The sequence below is a fragment of the Choloepus didactylus genome, chromosome 18 (assembly GCF_015220235.1).
Source record: "Choloepus didactylus isolate mChoDid1 chromosome 18, mChoDid1.pri, whole genome shotgun sequence".
NCBI classification, from domain to species: domain Eukaryota; kingdom Metazoa; phylum Chordata; class Mammalia; order Pilosa; family Megalonychidae; genus Choloepus; species Choloepus didactylus.
The window spans coordinates 73,223,178-73,235,264 of NC_051324.1; the positions used below are offsets into that span (position 1 = coordinate 73,223,178).

The following is a 12,087-nucleotide window of genomic DNA, read 5'->3' on the forward strand; positions in this document are numbered from 1 at the left end:
TGAAGATGGCCAGGTGAGTGTGAGTGACGAGTGGCCCAGGGTGACGAAAGTGCTGGGGTGTGGGAAGGGCAGGTGTGTGCTTGTGTGTGTCGGTTTGTCTGTGGCAGGGCAGTGGGAAAGGATAGCTATTAGTGAATGATAATTAAGGAGATTTAATAATAATAGATGAGTCAGTGTTATTCCATGCGGCAATGATGGGCACTTCCACCTGATCTTGTCCTTTTTGATTACGGCTTGGTTGGGGGTGGGCAGAGGGGGTGTGGAGAAGGGGTCGGAGATGAGCAGAGGCAGAAACGAGGTGGATTAGAGAGACTTTTGTTGCCCTTAATATGAATTTATTTTGCAGACTGCTGACACAGCCGGATTTCATTCACAGCTCAGAATGTGTGGGGCTCCCCGGACTGCAGACTCAGAAAGAAAATGTGAGAGAACTTTCAATAAAATGGCCTGTTATCAGCAAAAAGTTTTAAAAAGTTTACCACCACAACCCTCTCCCCAACAGATGCCCCAAACATATACAACACACACGGACACAAACACCACGGCTGATTTAGACGTTCTTGTTTGATTTGGGAACCTCGGTCTCATTATGTAGTATCACATCATTTACCAGTCATGCTACTGAGCACTGCCCTGGGAGCAGCCTGTGTATTATGTTTACATGTAAAAGTAGTGAGTACAACGAGGATTTCAGGAAGAGGAAGGCCACAGTCCCTTACCCTGGAGGAAAAATTCTGGGACTGACCCTCCCCAGGGAGTTGGGCCTGTGGGCCTTGGGGCTGGTGCAGCTTCCTTCCCGGCTGCCCCACATCTCTGCCCAACTACAAACCCTCATCTTCCTCCCCTCCTCTTCCCCTCAGCAGCTGATCTTGGCAAGCATCCCAGTGCTTTTGTTCATTTTCTTAAAGCACCCTCTGAGTCCTGCTGCCTTCCTCCTCGTCTGGAGATCTGCCGAGTTCCCTCTTCTCCCCAGCGAACAGCTGTGCTTGGGTAGAGGTGCCCTGAGCTGGAGAACTGGGACCATCCCAGAGCAGAATTAGCATGTCCCAGAGCAGCCCCTGACACCCTGGGCTCCCTGCACCCTGCAGGCCCTCAGGACGTCCAGCCTCCCAGTGCAGCAGCCCCCTGACCCCTTGGGGGACGGCTCTTTGGAGGGCCACAGGCAGTAGGGAGTGAAAAGAGCAGGGATGGTGCGCACCACACTCCAAGCCGTCCCCGGAGCAGGTGATGGACATTGCTCCCTGGTCGTGCGACCTCCTGGGGCCAAGCCCACGCCCTTGCCAGCATGCTTCCCCGTTGTCTGCAACAGTCCCTGGGGTCCTTGGGAGCTGGGCGAGCTCTCGCCTCCGTGCCTGGTGGAGGATTGAAAACGCAGCGATCTGGTGAGGCAGCCCTCTGGCCTGGTGTCGGCCTTCTCGTGGATGAACATAGCGAGGACGTGTCCTTCCCTGGGGTGTGAAGGTCAGGTTGGGGTCATGTATAATCCCAAACAAACGCAACTTCACCAGTTTGCGGCCAGTGACCAGTTCATACATCCTGGCCCCTCCCAGGGTGGTCTTCAAGTTGAGCTACTGGGCTCAGGAACCACAGAAGCTGACAGCGCGGCTCCTGCCCCTTCCCCACTCCCGCTCTTTAGAAACTGTTCTGGACAGTTGAGCAGAGGAGTTTATTTGTTTCACTTAATCCAAACACTTATTTATTTATTTTTTAAAGCCTATGAATGACAAAACAAAGCATGTGCCTGGGAAGATGCGATTGCTATGAGTGTCCCTATCCGGCAGCTTCTCCCAGCGGAGACTTTGCCATCAAGCAGATATAAAATGCATCTGGTTTAGGTCATTTGACACTGCAGAGTGCTGAAGGCAAGTAGACAGTTTAAGATGGATGTGGGCCGCTTATGCTAAGAGGTCCGAGAACCCTGAAAACATCTCTCGGAGGCAGGGAGAGGACCCTGGGGATTTGGCTGCCTTGGTGGCACCCCACCCAGCAGCTTCTACGGACAGGACCCACGCCTGCAGATACAGGTCAGGAAGCATGACACTGCCACGTACCCGGCCAGCCTGGGACCAAAACCTGGCCTGAGAAGCAGAGAGCTGGGACGGGGTGTGCCAAGGTTGGCGATGTGGGGTGAACCAAGCCCCCCCAAAATGTGTCTGCACCCCAATTCCTAGGACCTATTACTTTACTTGGAAATTGGGTCTTTTTGTTGTCACCAAGTTAAGATGGGGTCATACTGGATTCGGGAGGGCCCTACATTCAGTGACTGGTGCCCAGTAAGAGAAGGAGGAGATCTGGACACAGAGACATGGAAGAGATGGACATGCAGGAGAAGACAGACACGGGAAGACGGAGGCAGAGACGCACGGGGCGTGTTGCAGCCACAGACGGGGAGCACTGAGGGCAGCCGGCAAACACCAGGGGCTGGAGGAGGCCAGGGAGGAGCCTCCCCTGAGCCTGCGGAGGGAGCACGGCCACAGGGTACCTGGGCCTGGGCCTTCCAGGCTTCGGAACCGAGAAGCAGTAAATTCCCGTTGCTCGTGGTACTTTATCACGGCAGCCCCAGGAGGCCAAGGCGGAAGAGATGGCGTCTGAGTAAGGAGACGTCAGGCAAGGGAACACACGGGCAAAGGCACAGAGGTCCACAAGCCAGCGTTTCTTTGACACGTCGTGTTGAGGGGAGTCTGTGGTCGGGAAGTTGCCAAGCCAACTTGGGACGTGACGCGTAGAGAGAACAAAGCACCACCCTGCTTCCGGGGCTCCAGGGAGGAAGCCCTGCTGGATGTGACATCGCAGCCACCGTAGCGTCCCACGTCATGTGGTGGGCAGGGTCCGGGATGAGATTAGGGAATGGGGGAAGCCACCTCTCCACGCCACGGCCCACCCTTACACACATCAAGTTTGGAGTCCGGGGCCTTGGCAAGCCCCAGGATGGCAAAGGTGTTTCCACCAAATGAAGTGGAGGAGGGCGGAGGTCCTCAGTGAGCCTGGATGTGAACCAGCACCTTTGAGGGAGGGTGATGTTGACCCCAGTGGCAGGGACAGGCCGTCCTGGTGGGGGGCATTGACCTAGGATGGTAACTGCAATCGAGCCCCAGCGTCCTGCAGCCTGCAAGGTGCAGAGGCAGGAGGGTGAGCTCCTACAACCAGAGAGGTCCGTTGGGATTCAGCTTTGGTGCAGCAGGTGCCACTGGACAGGGGAACACGGTGTGGGTGTGGAAAATGAACGAATGCATTAAAGGCTGTGTGGGGTATGGAGGTGACTTGCTAGATGGAGGTGCTAGAGAGAAGGGGGCTGGGCAGGACACCTTCCTGGGTGCAAGCAGACAGATGGTGGCTCGACCAGGTGCAAAATTGGACATTGTCAACTCACTGCTCCATGGGGCACACTGAATCCTGCAGAGGTGTGATGGTTGGGTTCATGTGTCAACTTGGCTAGGTGACCCAGCTGTCTGGTCAAGCGGGCACTGGCCTGACGATTGCTGTGAATATATTTGAGGCTGGTTAATAAACCAACGGGCTGGTTTGTTGGATCATCAGTCAATTGACTGCGGCTGACTGATGACTCATCAAGGGGCGTGCCTTCCACAATGAGAGAATGCAATTGGCTGGATTTGGTCCGGGTGATCAGCTGAAGGCTTATAAGCCGGACGGTTAGAGAACCTTCACTTCTTCTTCGGCTGCCCAGTGAAGCATTTCCTGGGAAGCTCGTCGAAGTTGCCGGTTCGTTTCCTGAGGAGTTCATCGAGCACGTTCGTCGAAGATCCCAGTTCATTTCCTGAGGAGTTCGTCGAAGTTGCCGGTTCGTTTCCTGAGGAGTTCGTCGAAGTTGTCGGTTCGTTTCCCGAGGAGTTCATCAGACATCTTCCTTGGAGTTGACAGCTTGTTGACGGCTCTGCAGAATTTGGACTCATGCATACCCACAGTTGCGTGAGTCACTTTTACAATTTGATAATCAGAGACATCTCTCATTGATTCTGTTTCCCAAGAGAACCCTAACTAATACAAGAGATGAGGAGGGAATGAAGGAAAATGGGTGACCTCACTCCTGAACAGGAAGGCCCGATCCTGATTTTTACAAATATATCTTTAGTTCCTTAATACAAATGAAATAAAAATTATATACCTTGGGAGAAATCCTGGAAGAGAGGAAACCCAGATGTGGGTAAAATAAGCTCAAAACACGGATGACAGAAAATCCGCCAGACAGAGCCAGGTGTGGAGTTAGAAGAACTCCAGGAAAGCGTTTCCGGTGGAGATTGTATCATCAGTGTGATCACGGCTAAGAATTTGTTGTGATTAGCCCTGTGGGGTGGTCTTCCAGGCTAATCCAGGCTGTTGGGGAAATCTCGGAAATCCCACCCCAGTCTGTGGTTTGGGGACCTGCTACTGCTCCTTAAGCTTCCAGAAGAGATGGGCCTCAGGGAGAACAGGCTGATGTTTTAGAAAAGTCCCTGTTAAGTGGCCACACGCATTTATAACCACAATTGAGCAGAGGACTCCTCCTGCATTTACGTTTTGAGAAGGAACTCTTTCTTCCCCTCTCTCTTGCTGTCAGCTCCTGCAGTCATGTGTGCCACCAGATTGTCCCTTCCTTCCCTCGTCCATGGTAGTTCTAACACATTTAGGCCCAGTGCTTGGAGTTCTGGCAGAAGATGTTCACCCACTGAGGATGGGGCCTGCAGAGCTCCCGAGGGGGCTCTCCGGTTCGGTTTCATCTGGTCCACTTTCATTAGCGTGGGGGGTGTGGTGGGGGGTCCTTTTCAATCATCCTGACCCCTCTGGTCCATCTGTCTGGGCTGTACCCAGACTCGGAACCCATCTGGGGTGAGTGGTCAATAGAAGACAAAGTCTCCCAGGGTGACACGGCCAGGTGAGCCTTGCCCAAAGTCAGGGGCGCACTGCCTCCTCTCGGGCTTGTCTATTTTCCAGTCCGTACACTGGAGACTGACTTGTGGGTCCTCCTGGCAGGTCTTCAGCTGTGATTTTGGAACAGTCAGGCGGCTGCCGATGGAATGTACAGGTGGTTTTGTCTTCACATGTGTGAGAAGTGAGGGGAGAAGAGAGCCCCGGTGGAAAGCTGTTTTCCAAATTAGCCTGGTTTCCATCATGTCAATACTGGTTCGTAAAATGCATCCACACATTGAGCTCACCATGTGCAGGTGCTGCACGGGCTCCTCCACATGCAGTAAGCTTCTCCCCGTCCTCTCAACCGCCCTCCAAGAAACGTGCCATCATCCCATCTTAAGGCTAAGAAACCGAAGCTTCAGCTTAAGGAAAATGCCTACAGCCCCCCGCTCATTAGCAACAGAGCTGAGGTTCAAACCCAGGTACTCCTGGCCCCAGGTAGGCACCCCATAAATAGGTGCTGCACAAGTGAACAAATGAATGAATGAATGAATGAATGATGTCAAACTCCAGGCTTCACACTGTTGAACTTGCCTGAGTTTTTAAAGTTTTTGCTTTTTAAGGGGAGAGGAAACGGTTGGTGGTAACTGGGGCACCCTTTCTTTTTTAATAGACCTAATGATCTAAAAGTTAACTTAAAATATATGTGAAACTGAATAAAATACTGTTTGTTTACACGGTGTTTGGTTGTATAAACACACAAACACGTCACCAAGGACTGAGCCTCTGCCCTTCTCCTCTGGGGGGCCCTGAGGAAGTGGGGCCTGGGGGACCCCTTGGCTGGACTTGCCGAGGCAAGAGTGTCCCAGGGGGTGCTCTGATCCCGTAGAAGTGCTACCCCCAGGCCTGCAGTTTTCATTTTTTTAACCTGGTTTTATTAAAAGTTCCCTCAGCATTTCCTCCTCTTCTTCCAACTGCTTGTCTTGTTAAATAGCAAGTCACATGCACCAGGAACCGACCTTCCCAACCTTATCCACATCCATTTCCCCTTATCGTTAAGAGATAAAGGATCGTTTATTCTCCAGGAGCATCTGCCAGGAGGGGCACACCCGGTAGATAGAGGTGAGTAACAATGAGTTAAATTAATGCACTGCACCTTTCGGCTGACAACGGGGAGAAGCTTCCAGATCCTGTGAGCGTGCCTTTGTGTGTGTGGGTGCACACACATATATGTGCATGTGTACCTGTTGTGCTGCATGCGTGTACATGCATGTGTGCACAAGTGTGTCCGTGTGCTGACCTGGGAAAGGAATGGCAGGGGTGTGGGATGCAGAAGCAGCCGCGAATCGGGACTTTACACGCTGCAGCAGGTTCTGAGGCCCTGGAGGGGCCACTGCCAGAGCAGTCCCGTGGAGCGGGAGCCTGCCAACGGCTGCATCGTGCGGGGGGCGTCTCTAACTCCCATTTGGAAAATTAATCTTCTGGCTTCTGAAGGTGTGGCGCGGGGTTTTGGAGACAGGGTCAGTGGGTAGCCTTGAAAACATGCCCGAGGGGATTGGTTAAGTAAATTGTGGTCCTTCTTTGCAATGAAGTCGTATTCAATCACTACAAACGAGGGGAATGACAACTTAGAAACGGGTTCCTGGAAATACCGCTAAGCACAAACAACAGCAAAACAGATAAAACAGTATTTACAGCATGAGCCCATTTTTGCAAAATGTTTGCACACCCTCATGTGCGTAGAAAAACATCGGCAAGATTATGCACACCTGGGTGTTAACAAGTGGTTATTTCTGTCCGTCGGATTATGGCTGTTCCCCCCCCCCCCCCACCCCGTACTCTCTTGTGTGTGTTTTCTATAATGAGCATCTATCTACTGGGTAAGGATACTTTTTAAAAGGTACCAAGTTAGTTTCAATTTAAAAAGAAAGAATCAATCCTACTGTCGGGCTCTGGGGTCTCCCAGCCTCAGGGGAGGAAGGTAAAAGTGGCATCAGAAGAAAAGAGGGCGGGAGGCAGACCCCGGGGCCCGGATCTCTCGGTGCCAAAGCTGCACCCACCAGCGGCGCGGGTGCGAGGGCTGCAGCAGGGCGTCGCCCGACATTGGGGACAGTGGTCTGGGGGACAGGGCGGCGTCTGTGGAAAGCCAAGCCCCTCGCCTCTACCCGGGCGCCTCCCTGATGCCCTGTCCCTCCACGGGTCAGCCACTCACTCTGCAGACACCGTCCTGCCCCTCGACGCGTCCCTGCCCTCGGGGGCTCTGACTCAGCAGGGCCGGGGTGGGCACCTTGCTCCAGATGTTTTTCATCCTAAAAGTGACCCCTCCCGGTGTGGCCCCCGGCGGCTCAGTCCCGGAGGACGAGGGGCTGGCGGAGGTGAGCTGGCCGAGGGTTCTTGGCGCAGGGGCCTCCAGGAACACAGGGCCTGGCCAGGCGGCCGCAGGGCCACCGACAAAGGGAATAACCATTTTCCTATGGCGGCGACAGAAGCGCCAATGCAGTCGGGCGTCCGTCTTGAATCCTCTGGATTCAGAGTGGCTGCAGGCAGGATCAGCCGTGGGTCTTGGGGCAAATTGCAGCCATTTCTGAGCCTCCCTCCCTGCTAAGCGGACGGAGCTGGATGAGACCATCCCAGGGTGCCCCCCAGCTCTGGCATCCGGGACATTCTATGACCCACAGGTGGGGCTGCTTCAAGGGCAACCGGGCCACTACGGGCCACTCTCCCCACTCCCCTCGGCTTTCAGGATGGGAAAGGGACTTTGGAATCCTCACCAACCTGGAGGCTGATGACCCCCCACCCCACACACAGACACACACACACTCATAAGTGCCACAGCTCCTGCTCCATGGAAGGCTTCAGAGGCGACGCCAAACTGAGGACCCAGGTGTGTTCCAACGACTTCACCCTCGCCCACCCCCGGCCCTCAGGCTCGGCCCTCAGAGCACAGCCCCCACCCCGGGAGGCCAGGCTGTCCCGACCCCACCCAGACGGATGCTGTGCCCTTTCTGAGGCAGTTCACAGACGGGCCCCCCTGCGTGGCCAGCACTGACCTAGGGGTCAGAAAGCACGAGCCAAAGTCCCAGCTCCCCACTTCCCACCCTCTGGTTCCTCCCTGCCAAGGGGGGCCATGGTCGGGGAAGGGTTAAACGGGCAGCCAAGGTAAGTCACCTGCGACACTGCGGGACTTCTCAGGATAGCGTGCTCTCCTGAACTAGTCCTTCCGGAGAGCCAAAGTGCCTCCCACCCACCACGCTCCTTCTCGCATTCCTGAGATAAGCCAGGACGGGCTGTGGGCTGCCCACTGTGGCCCCTGCTTGGCACCACAGCCGGGGAGGGTGGCCTGGGGAGCCAAGCGGCACTGGGCAAGGGGAGCTGAGGGCGCTCGGATCCATTCTTTAGTTTCCCATCCACCCCCAATGCCCCCAAACAGAAAGAGACAAGATACCCCAAAATGTCCCACAAATGACCAGAAAAGCCAGAGACGCAGAGCTGCCTCCATGGGGCTTGTGCCCGTTTCAGAAAGATGCTTTGGCGTCACCCCCTCGCACGTCCCGGCCCTGCCTCCTGCTCGGACAGATGTAATTAAAATGGGCCCATTGCCACCCTTCCACGTGCCCTGAGCCCGGCGGAGGGAGAGCCTTTGGAGGAGCCGCCCTGTGCGCTCCCTCTGCCATTTCCTGGGTGGTGGCTTCCCCCCACACAGCCTGGGCGCCGGGTAGACGAGGGGCAGGTGGCGCTACGCCGAGCAAAACTAACTCGGGGAAGGGAAGGGCCGAGCCTCTGCCAGGCCATCTTTCAGACTAATTCCACCAAATGAAAGTTACAAAGCCCCTTCCTTCTGCTCAGCCCGAATGCCCTCTTGGCCCGCGGCCACAAGCCTGCCCCCACCGAGGGCGCAGTGACCAGCAGGGAGGGTGTCTGCTGTAGGGCAGGCTGGGCCTGGGTGCTGGTTGCCAGCCCAGACTTGGCGCTCAGGTCTAACTTATCCCTGATGAGTGGGACCCTGAGGGATGGACCCGATGGAGCTGGGCTCTGTGGGGAGCTTGCTGACGCTGGGCCTGGGGCAGGGGTGGTGCCATGGCCAGAGCTGGCCGGGGTGAGCAGGCCCAGAGCCTGGCTGGAGTCTGGACCCAGCCACTTACCAGCTGGGGGGCCACGGGCGCCCTCCACAAGAAGACAGACTCCAAGTGGTGAGAGCAAAGCAGGCTGAGCTGGGAATGCATCACTAACCATCTCAGCTGGAAACGTGGCCAGTCTGGGGATGCCTGGTGCTGGCACTGCCGGCTGCCCCAACCCACCCCGTGCTTGAGACGTGGCTCATCGAGTGCACCGAGCAAGGAAAGACGGAGCTGTTAACAGACCCTGCACCCCCGGACCTGCAGGGGTCCCCTGCCCCTGCCCTGCTCTGTCCCCTGCAGCTCCACTCTCGGCTGCAACAGTTTCCAACCAGGCCAAATGCTTTTTGCCACAGACCCCTGGTGTGGGAGATGAGGAATCTGGCCCAGTGCCCGTCCCTGGGGACCATCCCCCCCCTCCCCGCCTTCCATGATGAGTAGACGCAGGAGAACACAAGCTGACGGAGGGAGAGGGGGACACTCGGGGACGCCAGCCTCCCTGCCCCTCTGCTGAGCGGCGTGGACCTGAGCTAGCCCCCAGCCCCTGGGACAGCCCCCCACAGTGGGTCTCATCCCCCAGCCCCTGGCATTGGCCGCTCTCTGGGGGAGAGTTGGAGAGGCTGGGGGCTTGGGAACCCCTCACCCCATCGGGTGCCCAGTCTGCCTCAGCTCTTACGGCAAGACCGGGAGCAAGTTTGGCCCCGACGTCCTCCTGAGGGAGTTTTCTTTCATATTTATTAACCCACTTTCTCTCTTGGCGTTTGGGCCGTGAGGGAGCCTCGGCCAAGGCTATAAATAGGCCCAGGCCCTCCCTGGGGAGAGGAGTGAGCTCATCCCTGCGGCCTGGGTGCCAAGTACAATAAGGTTTCCTGAATCGGCCTGAATTCAGGCCGCGGCCGCCCAGGGAGCAGGGGCAGGGCCTCTGGGGAGCTCGGGCAGGGCCTCAGGGGAGCACGGACAGGGCCTCGGGGAAGCACGGGCAGGGCCTCCGGGGAGCCGTCGTCTGCCGGCCGTCACCAGCCTGGCCGATGGGGCACAGCCCTCCCCTCCCCGGCCGCAGCTGCCCCTCTGGGAAAGGCTCTTTCGGTTATTCCCCCCCAGGTCAGAGGAGGCAAAGGGGAGGGAGCTGCAAAATGGCACCCACCTAAATGACTCCTGTAAACAGAGACTTCAATAAAAAGGCAGAGAGGGAATTTACAGGCAACCCAAAGATAATTAAAATTATTTCTCTACTTACCTCCCCTGCTGGCTGATCAGTCTATTAATTATCTATTATGCACCCACTGATTTGCATTGTAGCCGGGTGACTGGGGAAGGGCAGGTGAAAAGCAGGGAGGGGTCCCAGCACCAGCCAGTGGGGCCAGCTGCGGCCGCTCCTTCCCACAGACCTCGGGGCCCTGGCAAGGCCCCTCCGCGATGGAGGTGGGGTGCCTCCAACTCCCTGTCCCCACGGCTGTGCCCCTCCCAGCCCCAAGGCCTCCGAGCTGGATCTGAGAACTGGCTTGGGGTGCAGCAGATCGGGGTACACACCTGTTTGCAGGAGGGGCGGCTCCTGGGATGGGTTCCCGGCGGGGGGCACCTGCAGACCCGCTCGAGGGACGTGCTGGCAGAATTTCTTCTGGCTCTTCTGACCAAACCCTGCATGTGAGAAAGAAACAAGAGAACAAAACCATTTTCAATCTCTGACTATCTGGAGAGCATCAGACGCACGCTCTCCCGCTCTCTTGATTAAAAATATCACAGGACAGAGCGCCATGGGAACCACAGCTGCTGAACGTTGCAAACGAGGGAACATTAGGCTGGGAGAGTTGCAACGAGGCTCCATGTCTGCAGCCCGTGGGGGCGAGACACAGGATGTCAGGACCGTTCTGGGACTAGAGGGGAGGGGGCTGGCGGCAAGGGCCCTGCCTGGCAACGACCCGACCGCTGGGCCTGGGACGGACATCTCGCCGTCCCCAAGGCTCCTCTCCAGCAAACAGCCTTAACGGGGAAGAACCATCAGCACCTGCCTCCTGAGCCCTGGGCTCGATTTGGGGGTGCACTGTACCCCGTGGGGTGCAGCAGGCCCTGCTGTCTGGCAGCTTGCCTTCTAGCCACGTGTTGGGTGGTTAGCAACGCTGCCTCGTTTGCACTCCTGACGCCAGCCGGCATCCCCGCACGCGGTGTGATTTTCTCCTCCCTTGTCCCGGGCCTCCCCCTGCAGCTGACTGTGAGGGCCTCGGGGTCCCCGGCTCTCGCCAGATGCTGTGCGATCTTGTGACGGGGAGGCCTGGGTTCTGCCTTTTAGCCGCCCCCCCTTGCTGGGTGCGTCGCCTGCCGTAGGGACTGAGCCTGATTCCTGATTCAGCTGTGCGGTCCTCAACACCTACAGTGGGTTGCACTTGAAGGGGGCGTGAAAGGAGGGAGAGGGGAAAAGAGGGAGGGTACCGCATCGCCAGGGGGTTTCCACCTGAGCTTTGACCTTGTCCTTGCTCAGCCCCTCCCGAATCTTCCCCTCCCGACCAGCTGTTAGCACTGCCAAGACCACTCCCATCCCTTACCCAGATGCCCCCTCCCAACCACAACACATCCTTCTCTCCTCCCTGCCCCCTCTGCCCCGGCCACGCTGATTTTCTTGCTGCCAAGCCCGACCTCAGGGCCCTTGTACGTGCTGTTCCCTGAGACCTGGAATGGTCAATGGCGACTCTGCATTTAAGCCCCTCCCCCCAAAGAAGCCTTCCCTGACCTTCCAGTCCCTCCCTCCCTCCCCAGCACGCTTCCCCCACCACCCTGCCCCCCGTCCTCAACACCTTTATCAGCATTACTCATTCATTTGTTAGCATCACCGTGTGCTGTTACAGCGTCTTTGTGATGACTTACTCTGCTGTGTGTCCCCGGTGCCTGCAACAGTGCTCAGTAAGTGATGAAAGGATGAATGAATGAATGAATGAATGAACAGCTCCATCCCCCAGACTCATTCTTTAAATAGACTTGATTTTTGAGAGCAGTTTTCAACTACAGAAAACGTGTGCAGATAGCGTTCCCAAATCCCCTCCCTGTGTACACATGTGTCCCCGTCAGCCTCTGGCAGCCCTGTGGGGCGTGTTCCCGCTGAGGAACCCACAGGGCTGTGCCAGAAACCGAGGAC

At 56.7% G+C, this 12,087-nt stretch overlaps 1 protein-coding gene across 9 annotated transcripts in view; it reads right to left on the reverse strand.

The window, feature by feature from the left end:
• Positions 1-12,087, reverse strand: part of RBFOX3 (RNA binding fox-1 homolog 3) — a 453,726-nt gene that overhangs the window by 181,199 nt on the left and 260,440 nt on the right. For all 9 annotated transcript variants that reach the window (XM_037809697.1, XM_037809696.1, XM_037809700.1 and 6 more), the window contains exon 3: positions 10,491-10,598. The gene's annotated coding sequence lies outside the window, so the exon portion shown is untranslated. The remainder of the gene's footprint in view (positions 1-10,490; positions 10,599-12,087) is intronic.